The 13,656-nt window shown below is 42.2% G+C and overlaps 1 protein-coding gene across 1 annotated transcript in view; it reads right to left on the bottom strand.

Moving 5' to 3' along the window:
• The window catches only part of RHOBTB1 (Rho related BTB domain containing 1), a 48,275-nt gene extending 34,836 nt beyond the window's left edge, over positions 1 to 13,439 (bottom strand). The window contains exons 1-2 of the mRNA XM_071438628.1: positions 12,963 to 13,439; positions 8,513 to 8,608 (exon numbers count right to left, since the gene is read on the bottom strand). The gene's annotated coding sequence lies outside the window, so the exon portion shown is untranslated. The remainder of the gene's footprint in view (positions 1 to 8,512; positions 8,609 to 12,962) is intronic.
• Positions 13,440 to 13,656: the final 217 nt, after the last annotated feature.

The following is a 13,656-nucleotide window of genomic DNA, read 5'->3' as shown; positions in this document are numbered from 1 at the left end:
GTATAGGACATCCTAGAGTTTTCTCTCTCTCCCTTACCCTTGAATGCAGGGCCTTTTATATTAGAAGGCTTTAGGAGCGTGTTAGGATAAAAAAATGTTAGTGGAAATAATTTAAATGCACAAGGAATTAAGAAAAACAAAGCAAGTTAAATTGTCCTGTATGGGTTCCACATAGCATATGGCAATCCCACAGGGACAGAAGGTGCTCTCTTCAGTCCATGAAATTTGCTTTCAACAATACAAAGAGAACATGAGTGAATGTTGTACAACCGAAATAAGGAAATGTGGTACTTCAGTTATGGACTTCACCATCCACCCATTCCATGTGGTATGTGTAGTCTCAGCCAGCTGGCAGCATGTGAATTAAAACATCAGAATTACCAGCTCCTGTCATTGTAGTCTACTTTTCCCCCACAATTAGGCTTAGAGACTTCAATGACGTGGGTAGATCAAAATAATTTCTAACTACTTTTGTAATGGTTTAGAATATATTTCATTAGATTTTATCCATAAAAAGTTCATAAAGAGAACAAATGGCTTGAATAAAACTATGTAAGAATATACTCTATATACATGGAAATAAAATTCAACTCATTTCCTGTCAATACAATTTTTGTATTAAAAGGTTTGCATTCAGGGCTGCAATGTACTCTTGCCAAATGCTCATGCATTCCTAATTAGCCTTCTTTTCAAAACTATTGCACATTGTACCCAGTCTGTTCTTCTCTTTGGTTAGCATTTGACATAAGGTGTCTCTATTTAGTGACATCAACATCTGCTCTCAGCCAGCTATGCAAATCGATTAGGCCAGTTGTATCCCTTTTTCTACAGTCCCACATTTGTCTTAATTCTCAGAGATGGAGACATGTAACACACACAATGATACTGTCACTGTGTTCCCTAGACACCAACACAAACCACTATACATTTATTTGTTAGATTTTTTTCAGTTCTTCATTGAATGCTAAATATAGTGCAAGACCATCGTCACTTAAGAAGCCCGCAGTGCACCAGATTTTGTTAGAGCATTCTGTGAATGATATACAGCACCAGTGGTTTGCCTTATGAATTATATTTCCCCATTCTTTTTCACTAGAAAAGGGATATAGAAGGTTTAATATAGGCATGTATTTTGAACAGCCAAGTAAACAGGAAAGAAACCATCTACAGAAGGAAAATGCCAATACTTATAATTTGTAATAAAAATTAAATATCTACATTTTTTTTCAGAGGGTTATATTTCCACAATGCTTTAGTTTTCAATCTAATTATGTGTAGGATATTGGCTTTTGCATTTCCCTGCTTCCATATTTAATCTTGTTAATTACAAGACCCTAATTTTCTCCACCTCACTCCAAAACAGAATATCATTTTAGGTGCAAAGAGTCCTCCAGAGGTCATCCAGTCCAAACTCCTCCTCAATGCAGAGCTAACTTCAAAGCTAGATCTGGTTAAGGACAATCAGTCCACAATCTCCAATCCACATGTTCCATTGCTTAGCCACTCACTATGCAAATGGCTTTTTTTACAACAGTGAGAAAATTTTTTCTTTACACCTTCCTTGCTGCTACTTGTGACTGCTGCCTTTTGTCCTTTTGTTGCATGGAGAAGATCTGGTTTCCCCAAAACCCCTTGTGACTACCTGAGGTAGTAATGAGATGCCCTCTTAACCTTCTCTTCTCCAGGCTAGATAAGCAGCTTGCTCAGTGTGTCTGTGCGTATCTCATGTTTCAGTTCCCCCACAGTATCAGCAGCCCTTGGTTCAGGGCACTATTATCATTAGCAGCACTGTCTTCAGTTGGTCAATCTCTCTTTAGAACAGTGAAGCCTGAGCAGAGTTTCTCAGCAGCCACCTCACAAGTGCCCAGCAGAGGGGAATAAGCCCTGCCCTCACCCTCCTCACTGCTCTCAGCCTCAGGCAGCCCTGGACATGGCTGTCCCCACTGATGGAAGGGCACTCAGCCGAGCCAGGTATGTCCCAGCCTGTTCACCTGTACTGTCACAGTCTCTCTGATGGCCCTTAAACTCTGATAAACAGCCTTTGCTGCCATCCTTCTCTTTCTACAGACTGCGGGGTCTGGTCTTAAAAGGGAGTGGATCCACTTGAACAGTTCCAATCTGCAAAGTTAGGTGTACCAGGATACAATTAAGCAAAACAAAATTTTGGCTTAATAAGAAGAACAGCAAGAGAAACAGCTGAGCAGTTATATAAGAGTCTCCCAAGGGAAGAAGTGGCAGAGTTATGGCTCACTGCACTCCCAACCCAGAGAGGATGAGGCTGTTTTAAGAATTGGTTCTATGGCAGAGTTTTGTATCACATGTGTAATCTCTTCTAATGGGAGCAATTTTGCAACAGCTTGTATTTGCTATATTCCACACTTCTCGCTCCTCAGGACTACAACATGGATACAAAAGATTTCATCAACTTATAAAAACACATCCAAAAAAACCTCCCAAACCTAAATAGAAAAAAACTGACTCGTAGGAGGATTTCTTCTTGACTGTGTCATTTTGCTGTTTGGCAAGGGAATGAATCTGGAAGTAATAGTGCTGGCATCTGCATAACTGTTCAGAGCTTCTTAAAATGTTTCTGCCATCTAATCAGATGTTAATGGAATGGAAAGAACTCCTTTGTGGAATGAAATAAGAGTCATAGCAAACAGTCAGCTGGGGAAGATTTTCTGTCTGTCTGTCTGACCTTGTGGCTAGCTGTCAGTCTCTATCTCTTCTCTATATAGATCAGTCAAAATTCACTTGTCTCTGAGAACTGAGTTTCCAAAAGACTTGAAACGTCTTTATACTACAGCTACAGAAGGTTTTCAATGACATACACAGTCTTTGCTTCTTACTCTTGATCTAAGCTATTGAGCTTTAAAAACCCTATATAAATGGATCAGCCCTTTTTGTTCCAAGCATTCTAAATGTTCTCTCTGCCTTTTGAGGATTGCATTAATCACTAATAAAGGCTAGGAGATTTAAACACAGGAGGATACAAAATGTAGACCAAATTTTAGAAGCTAAAATATTGGTCAAAGATTTCAGAAATTCCACAGGAGCAATACACAAATAGAGATCTCTGCAACAATGTGCCACCCCTGCTTGGAGTTGCTTCTATTGGTGGTATAAAGAGATGATGAGGACAAGTCTTGAACACAGACCTCTAGTTACAGGAACTGGAAAACGTTGGGTAGGGTGAGGGGAAGAAAAACAAAGTGGATTTTGTTGCTTTTTTCACAGTTGCCAAAGCCTAGTGTTACTGGTCTCTGAATCATTGCTTATATACAAGAGCAGCAGCCACCAGCCATACTCTGATCTTTATAGGCTGTCAAACCTACAGAGCAGGATTAAGTAGAAGAATCAAAGGCAGCTTAATCTCATCATCACTGATGTTAGAGAAACAGCCCTATTAGCTACAACTTACTCCTCTGTACCTCTGTCCCATAGTGAGCTAGACATGAAAGTAAGACTCAGTTATGGTTTTAAGAGCCTGATATAAATCCTTCTGAAAGAGTTGAGGAAAAGCTTCCAGGGACTCCTCTGGGCTTCAATTCGGGGAGTAATTCAAGAAGAAAAAGTCCACAGAATAAGTTGCTACATGCCTGTCCTAGAAAGATGATAACTTAAAGCAGCTGAAACAAAACAGAAATTAATGATGCACCTGTAACTTCACTATTTTTTCACTAGGTTATTCAAAGAGTGTGCTTATTTGGATTACAATCCCCCCCAAGATTACAGTACAATTCTTCATTTATTTTGAACAGTGTGATTCTGCACAGTAACAACACTGTGGGATTTTATGAATTCAAGACTAAAATTCAAACTTTGTTACATTCTCTGTATTTTATACCTTGGAACTACTCACTTTTTGAAAGAGAAAGCTTTTCCAGGAAGGTAAGACCTTGTGCCTCTTACCACCACTTTACCCCAGTTTACTGACATGATTTAGTCACACTAGCAAAGACTGCCTTGCAAAGCCTGTATTTTTACAACACAACAAATTCATTGGGTGAAACTGGATTAGATCAACACAAGGTGTCTACTTTCCAAACACCACTCATGTATTTTAGTGGTTTACTTCAATATGCTAAACAAATTTAGTTCCAATTTTTTTTTTTTTGTTTCCCTAATGAGTTAAGATCATAAACCATATGCAAAAAGAATATTACCAGAGTTGGTTCTGATGGATATCTTTCACTCCCTGAAACACTTCCTATAAATTCTAGAAAAATGGTGTAGCTGAAGGATAATGGTAATTGCAGAAATTGCAGAAGAATGCACACAAGTGATCCATACAAGAAAACACACACGAGTGATTCCAAGTCTAAGCAGCAGGCAATAAAGACAGTTTGCATGTTTCACCACAGGCTGCTTGATGAGACTTCCCTAATTATGTTTATTAGGAATAGTTTCCAAGAAGGATTTTGTTCTTTTAAATGTTACCATTCAAAAGCTATCAACCATGAAATCACATACTTCTTGCATATATTTGCAGTTTTCACAGAGGGTGTAGGACTACTTCCAGGATCTGCCTGAGAAGTATCACTGTTACACGTTTGAACTACAGATTAGGCACAAATCAGAGAACTTAAAGGAGTGTGTGTATACTGTGTAATTTGCAAAGTGCTTAGTAAAAGACATCACCTTCCAATTACACTTATAACTGCAGCATTTAAATATGTCAGGAACAGACTATACCTTTGTAAAATTAAAAACAAACTAGAACCAGCCATTGCAGTGGTTTTGAAGCTAATCAGGCATCCAGGGAGCTTTAACAAAATCAAAGATATTCTAGTGCCTTGAAATTTCTCATCCACTCATTGCCTGAAAGTCATATTGCCAAAGCACCACAAATTCTACTAGAAGGGGTTTTTTTCTCTTTCAACAAAGTAGCAAGACATGTAGCATTCTATTTTTAAAGTCTTTTCCGAGTCAAGCAAGAGTTCTTTTCCTGGGTAACAGGAGAAGAGAAGAACTATAAAGGTATTAATCTTATTTACCCCCATACATACATCCATCTCAAGTGTAAACTGCACCTGTTGCTCAGGACAATTAGTGGGACGCCTGCCCATGCTGAGCACATCTAGGAGACCATGCAGAAGCAAATTCTACCACTGAGAAAGCAGCTGAAAACAAAAAGCAGCTAAAGATCAGGTACTGGTACCATACTATGTTTTTGTTACTGCAAATCCTCATTTTGAGGGTACTAGGACCTTGCTTCCAGAGGTGTGAGAGACAGGTAATTCCAGCTGGTAAGAATTCTGATGTAACAGCACTGATTTTATATCCCAGCTTTGATTTCTTATGTTGGGTACCTTGATTTTTAAGCTCCCTGAATTAATGGACATTTCAGAACTGCATAATTTCTTTCTTCTTTCTCACCTAACTGTAACAAATTGTTCCTGATTCTACATAGGTGTTGTGAAAAACAGTCATTCTTCTTTATGTAAAGCACAGCAAATCCCATGAAAAAGTCAGAAACATGGATTTCAACAGTATGATAAATAGTGCTAGAGAACATAAATTTAATTACAAAGATCAAAAGCAACAAACAGCAACACTGCCCTTCCTCTCACACCTGAACCACCCACACAAGGCAGTCCTTGTTTCTAATCTCTAGTCATAAGCAGTCATAAGTCTGAGAAGAACTAGTTCAAGCAGTTTTAAAATTTAAAATTTTCTCTGACAAATTTAATTCTGTTGAAGGTTACTTTTGCACACACACCCCTCTGCTGGCTTTGCACAGTCCAGAACTTTGTATTTACCATTCTGAATTGTCAGATATATTCAAGTGCCAGATTGCACTTTAGAGGCAGTAGCTATTTTATTCCACTGACTGTGAAGACACTAATCTCTGAGAGAGCAGTAGCTTCTTTACCCAGACAGCTAAATTTACTACTACTTGTCTCATAATACCTCAAGTGACACAGAAGCCCAAAAGCAAATAAGCTTTGACTGGGATATTAAGGAGTAAATAACACCTCTACAAAGACACACCTTCCAGAGAGGCAGCATTTTCTGATTCAAGCACATACCCATCCACAAGTTAGCTTTTTTTCAGACCTGCAGATATATTCACTTTGAGAAGTAAGACCAAATCAGAGAAACAACAGGAAAAGGTGTGGAAACAGCAAGTTTCTGAGAATATTGTTCTGTAATTTACCTACTTGAGCTATACACGTTACTCGGAAATTCATTTTAAAACAGTCTGGGAAGCAAGGCTTGACACTGGGAGCAGAGGTGAAAAGAGAAATTTGGATTCTTGGGTGTGCCATTTCTCTCAACAGGTACTTTCTAATGGTGAGATCAGTCAATGCATATTAAATAACTCATAGCATCACTGTCCTGGTTTCAGCTGGACTAGAGTTAATTTTCCTCCTGGTTGCTGGTACAGAGCTGTGTTTTGGACTCACTTTGAGAACGCTGATGACGCACGGGTGTTGTAGGTGTTGCTTGGTAGTGCTCACTCCAAACTGAGACATTTCAGTGCTCTGCCAGTGAGCAGGTACACCAGAAGCTGAGGGGGAGCAGGGCAGGACAGGTGACCCAAACTGCCCAAAGGGACATTCCATACCCTAAAAGGTCATGTCCAGTGTATAAATTGGGGGAATCAACTGGGAGCTGCCAATTGCTGCTGGGTCTCAGCCAGCACATGTGCACCATCTGTTTTTCTGGGGTTTTATTTCTCTCCCTTTCTTTTCTCTCCCTTTTAATTCCAATGATTATCATATTTTATTTCAATTATTAAACAGTCCTTAGCCCACAGGTTTTACCTTTTTGTACATAAGCAAGCAACTACATGGTACTTAGCTTCTGGCTGGGGTTAAACCATGACAATCACAACTTGCATATGTGTAATAGTGTATACTGGCTTTCAGGAACTGCATTGCCTATAAAATGGCTTCTATTTTTATTCACAAAGTATATGTTTGTCTTTGATGATGTCCTGAAAGGGGCTCATTAAATTACTAATGTAACTATTAAAGCTATTAAATTACCAATTTTGAGGGATCAATTCAAAGCACATTGAGATAAGCATAAATCCAAAGTAAACCAAGTGTCTCTTCACTTCATTGACCCTCCTATGAGGCTCTGAATGCTAAAAATGTCTTTCTCCTGACAAGATTAACCCCTTCATTGTATAATCCTCCCTGGCCAAAACAGTGGAAGTAGCTGCTCCGAGGGCTCACAGAATGTTCTGCTTGGTAGTACACAATGATGGGGGGAGGAGGGATGCTTGGTTTGTGTTTACTTTTAGAGCCCGGGGGGGAGATTGCTCCCTAAGCTTCCTGACAAGATGTTTATTTTTATTCACATTGTCAGTATGTTTTCCCATGAACAAATATTTATACTTCAGAGGAAATGTTTCAGTGACATGTTTCAGACAGGATAAGCAATGTTCACTTCCCTTCCTTTTATTATGAGAAAGCAATTTTGCTTACAAGAGGAAGTAAATAAATCAATTCCCCAGAGATGCCTGGGAAGGGGTAATTCTTGCAGGGAACCCGTCTTGAAAATACACGCAGTATGACATTAGGTCAGTATTAGCTGACCTGCAGAGGTTTCATTTGCAATTGCAAGAAATGAACACATCAGAGATTTATTGTTTCCTTTGTTTAGAGAAATAGACCATTCCTGTGCAATCCTGTCTTAATTAAAACATTCTCCCTTCTGACAAATTTTAGTAGCGTCTTATGTCCCTATCTGCACTTTTATAATGTACATTTAATACATATGGAAAGCTATAAATCCATCTTTTGTTAATACTTCTAAACATCTAACAGACTGAGAAGGCCAGTGGATGAAAACAACCTACTTTCATTGACTATTCCAAATTGTGACCAGAGGGTTTGACTCTATGATCTCCAGAGGTTCCTTACAGCCTGAATTTTCCCTGATCCTAAATTAAGGACATGTATTTGGTTTAACTAACTTACATACTTACCACAGGAACTGTGAAGATCTGGCTGTGATGCTTGACAAAAGCAATATAAATATACACCTGTAACTCGGGCTGGCAAAAGCCCCACTTTTCCCTAGGCAGCCTAGTGCAGGAACTGAGAAAGCTGCCTGGATGCATGGAAAAGTGCAGGTTTGTGGTGCAAACTCTTCCTTCATCCCAGGATCTCGCTCATTTCCTGCACCTGCAGTTAGTCTGTGTGAGTATTCACTCTTGAAAATCAGACTTTGCAGCTTCCGTTTCTTTGATGCTTGGAAAAAAGCCTGACATTGGGTCAAAAGCTACTCTGTGCAGAAGCTGCTCATTACCAGCCCTGCAACACCAACATTTGTTTTTATCTGCTGGAATATCAGAACAAAGCTGACTAATCCTGTAAATGAAACTATTATTTGTAGGACTTTTCAGTTAAGACTTTCGGTACAAAGTTTGCCAAGACACAGATGTTATAACTCTAAAATACTTGACCAAAAGCTGCTGGTCAGAAGAGCAGTGGTAACAAGCAACACTAAGTGAAACAAGCCAGTTTTTTTTTTATTTCTCCCTGTCAATACTTACCTCACAGGAGAAAATGTTCACATCCATTTTTAGCAGCTTGATCAAAAGCAGAATGTCATTAAAAATACTTCATGTCTTTCTCTTAACGTGGCACTCCTAAGGAGGAAAGAAGGAAAAAAAAAAGAATAAACTTTACTATTTTCAACCTCAAATTACAACACATGCAATAGCAACAACATCTTTTATGATGCATTTTATATTGAAAAACAGGCCTGCTTGGTCAACAAAACAGTCTTTTAAAGTTTCAAACAGGTAAACTGTGAATCTTCACTAAAACTCTTTGCTCCAATGCAGTGAAGAAATCATGGGTAGCTTGATGAGCTTTTGGGCATAACTGGAGATTGACACAACTCTGTCAAATGAAGCTTTTTCATGAATAATTTCCTTATGGATTTAGATTTAAAAAAAACCCCAAACCACCTTAGGTGTCAGAAGCTAACACTGCTGTATCCCAGTTAAACAGCTCCTCTCTCTTAGGCAACAGACTCTGAGGAGGGATTTTTTGGCTACCTTCAAGGTGACAAGACTCTAAAATATGAGCTGACAGCCTGATGACACATGAACTGGGAATTCTTGTTGCTTCCCCCCTTTGGTAACAAATGAAATTAACTATAAATGTCCTTCATTGGGTTGGGTAAATGCCTGCTTTATTGTGGCTTGGTTCCCATCCCGGAGCAAGGTGAAGGTTTTCCAAGAACCGAAGGTGGGAATAACATTGATTTCACCTCAGATGCTGCCTCAAAAGCAAAGCTCAGGGGCACAAGTAGGTTTCAGAGGTTCAGGCCAGCTTGAATACCAGCAGTGAAATGCAGAGTCTTCAAATGAACAGAGTAGTGGCCCACTGGGCACTTCTCCCTTCTTATCAGGATCACTTCAGAACTGAATTTAAACTGAAGTTAATTTCTCACAGAAGTTACAACCTTCTGTAGATACCCAGCACAACACAAGAGAGAGAGCAAACAGAAAATGAAGTAACACTTTATTCCACCTTTGTGGAATATACAAGCCACAAGAATTGACACTAGAGCAAGAGGCATGATGTTTATGTCCTCTAAGAGTCCTGCCCTTCCCTTTGCTACTTATCAATAAGCATTTTAGTGGCAAAGACATATCAGTCTTCCTGAACTGCCATGCTTCATGCAGCTACTACTGTGGAGAATCTTCTCACCATCTTTTCTACTGTGCTCACCCTTACTTCTTCCAAGGCAGGCCCACACAGCTCCCTTCGTAAGCCCCACAATAACAGCTTTAACCCACAATTAAACAGCTCCCCAAATTATTAATTAGTGACATTAGCATACTCAGGGCTCTAAAACTGTTTAAATAGATACCTTATGTGATACCGTACCATTTGTAACTGTTTACTTGTTTCTTGAGTATTGATGGCAGATCAGAAGTTACTTGCAGCTTCTTTCAGAACATTTCTTTTCATAAAAACCAAACTAAAAAAAGGGCATCTGGTTTATCTGATCATAAACACAGAGCTTTCTATGTTTTTACTTTACTGAGATCTCATTTGCTTCTAACAGCCTTTCTCTGCTTCACCCTCATTAAAATCTACAGATATGACCTCCAAGGATATATCAAGATCCTTCTTACTCTCACACAGACATGTAAAGCCCTTCCACAAGCTCATTCACAATTCTTTTTCATCAATCATTAATCATTTACATTATTGTCCTATTAAAGGCCACATTAAGACTCTCCTGCTTGCTGGGATATTTTTTACGTTGTTATGCTGTAAAGTGAGACCAGTTGTTTGAAGAACGTAAGCAGATAGAAATGTAGCTAAACCTGATTTTCATCATTACTAAAGCATAAGCCTAAAAGTTCCACTTCACAGATAAAAGTTTATGGCCTTCATCCCCCTGCCCCTCAGTCTTCCACTTTCTGGTTTTGAAGATAGCTGAGTTCTTAATTAGCATTGTTCTACCCTATTACAACTCCAAATACAAACATCTCTCATACCATGGTAGTGGAGGCAGATCTCTCTCTGTGACGATGATCTGCACTCAGAGGAACACAGCAGCTAAACCTTACATGCACCTTCCTTCCCAGAGTCTGGAGGAGCTCACAGCTCAGAAGAGAGCTGCCTTGCTGTGACCCTCACCCTGTGTGCCTGCAGAGAAAGCATCAGCTCTGGCAGTGGCGGTGCACTTCCTTCTCTCTCCCATCTGCTCTGCACCCAGGCAGGCAGTACCTGAGCTAATGCTCACCCACAGCAACGAGCACACCGTGTGTGCAGGACATGCAGCAAGGTCACCATGGGCTGAGGGAAACTAAAACCTGCTGGAACACACAGTAATTCACTGAGGGATGTACTTGCATGGTGTAATTCTCCAAAGAGGGGGATTTCTTTTAAATAGGCAGGTGAGGAACAGGAACACCTGCTGCAGGTTGGCAAGTGAAACATTAGCAGTGCAAACCAGGCCCAGAAGGATCACAAGGGAGGCCAGGTGGAGCACTGGGCTCCCTGGATGACTCCTTGTGTCCAACAGTCATGTCTAATCTGGTTTAGAAGCCTCTTATGTGATGGACAAGACACTCCTCATACACACGGACACTACAGAAAACTCAAGAAATCTCAGCCCGGTTTTTCCCTCAAATCCACTTCAGCTTCAAATTTGTGTTGTTCAGAAGCCTTAGCTAATCCAGTCTTTGCCCCACTCCTGTTTGGTTTGTTGGGGATCTCTATCATTATTATTATTATTACCAAACTAACAATATTGCAGAATTTTATCCTCTCAAGTTTTTTTACAAGCTTCCTTTAACTGGCCCATCACCTCTGTGCATTGGTTTCAGTTTCTGTAACACCACAAATTCACGGTACATCTGCCCCAAGTCTCTTCAACAAACCGTGAGGGATTACATGGAAGAAAAGCGCTTTTAAGCCTTATGTTTCTGACTTGCTTAATATGGTCGCTCTTCAAACTTTTGCCTTTAAAAGTTCAAATACTGGGAGAAATTTAAGTAGAAAAAAGACCAGAACCTTAGTTCACTGTTGTAATCTTTACTATGACACACCTCACTTGCTCTACATTACATGGTTGAACAGACAGTAGAAATGTTACTTCCCATTGATACCTAAACCAACATTTCCTCTCAACGTACATTCAAACCTTTAATGTTGCTGGATACACAGCAAATGCAAGTGTTTTGCCCTCTCTAGTTCAGTTTTGGTATGTTTTTTCTGGGATCTCTAAGAGAAACAGGAACTTTTTCCTGTATTGATTACACAGACAACAACATGATGAAGTGTGATACAAATATTTCCATTTAACTACGTACAAATGACAACATTGGGTGTGAAGTTGACAATCAGGTTCTAAAAGAGGATGGGATATTATGACTGCCACTAGCCCTATCTTAAGAGCACCCCCAACAACTCAGTTAAACAGCTGCTAAACGAAAGCGCAAGTAACTAAAGCTCAGCTTTCCTATGCTCCCCAAATAGGGAAAAGGTTTTCCCTTTTGTCATTCCTTTTTCCCAAGAGCTGCAGAAGAGTTGGGCTAGGTATGGCCTGTTTCTCCCCAGAGGTTCTCAACAACTGTAAGGAAGAGAAAGAGCTCTTGAACGTCATTCTCCTGCTAGCTCCTTTAGGGAGGCACGTACTTCTTTATAACCAGCTCCTCCTGTATCCAGCTCTCTACATGCATTTGCACTCTGTACCAATTACAAATTTCATTCTTGTTATGCAGAGGACCATTAATAATTTAAGATTAAAAAGGAACCTAAGGGCAGGAATATTCCATTTCTGCTCACGAGATAGATGGTACGCTGCTAGTACGTCAACTCAAGTTATCTTCGTGCATGCTATGTTAATTCAGCAAATTGCTTTTCAAACAAAGTGCATGTAGAAAGTGCCTGGAGATTCTACACGAGAAGAAAGTTTCATTTCTATGGCAAATGCGCCAAACCCATACCCAGAAAGTGAAATACAAAGAGAATTTAGTTTTGCCCGTTTCGTTTTCACAAACAGGAGTTAGCCAAGATGAATTTTGTACAGAAGTCCTCTGCAAGAGCACGTAAAAGTCATGCCAGATGTAGTGATAAATACCCAGCGCCCTGCGTGCACCGTGAGAAACCAGGCAATCAGCGAACACGTCTAACGGTATGGAACGGCTCAGGAGCGATGCAGCAGGACCGCCTGACACCCGAGCGAGCCGTCAGCATTTCTGACCTTACCGCCGAAGGGAACGGGACATCAGGGCGAGGCGGGCAGGTGCGGAGTCCGTCCTGGAGCGGGAGCCGGGGGCTCCTGTCAGGAGCCGGCCTGGAACGGGGAGCGCCCCCGGCCCGCCGGTCCCAGCCCCGCGGTGCCCCAGCCACCCGCCGCTCCTTCCTCCGCCGCAGCTCCCACGGCGCCCGGCCCCGCTGGGTCACCCACAGCGACCGGCGGCGGCGTCTGCCCGTCCCGCGCCCGCCCCGGGGCCGCAGCGTCTCACTCACCTGAGGGCGGAGCGGGACCGCCTGGGGACAGGACACAAGTGACGCTCAGCGGGGTGCGGAGGGCGGTGCGGTGTCTCGGGTGCGGTGCCGTCCCGCCCTGCGGTGTCGTGCCGTTCTCTGCCGTGCCGTTCTGTTCTGTTCTGTGCCGTCCTGTTTTGTGCCGTTCTGTTCTGTGCCGTGCTGTTCTGTGCCGTGCCCAGCGCGGAGCGGGCGCGCGCGTCCCAGCCAACCAGCGCCGTCACGTGAGCGCGCCCCGGCACGCGGCGCTGCTGCCGCGGCCGTTACAGCGGCGCGCGCGCGGCGGCGGCGGGAAGGGCGCGCGCCGCTCCGCTCTGCTCTGAGGGGCCGGGGGTCGCCGCGCCCCTCACGGGGCTCTGGGGCTGCCGGCGGCGGCGGCGCGCTCGCCCTTCCTGCCCTCGGGAGAGAGCGTTTCCAGGAATTGAGGGGCTGCGGAGGCAGGAAATCCTGCGGGGCCCCGTGCGGGGAGCGGCCGCAATGGCATCACCTCCGTGCGCGAGAGGGTGGGGTCCCCAGCCGCCTCCTCCCTGCTCCGTGTGAGCATCTGCACGATGAAATGTGGATCAAGGTGTGTGCGCCTCCCTGAACTGTGAATACTCCTGTGTTTAACATTGCTGACGAGTAAATCCCACCGCACTGCTCGCCTCAGATTCCCCACACAGAACTTTCGTGCCGA

Source organism: Agelaius tricolor, unplaced genomic scaffold (assembly GCF_023055355.1).
Source record: "Agelaius tricolor isolate 1412-34295 unplaced genomic scaffold, bAgeTri1.0.p SCAF_13, whole genome shotgun sequence".
Lineage (NCBI taxonomy): Eukaryota > Metazoa > Chordata > Aves > Passeriformes > Icteridae > Agelaius > Agelaius tricolor.
This window is presented reverse-complemented; position numbering and strand designations above follow the sequence as displayed.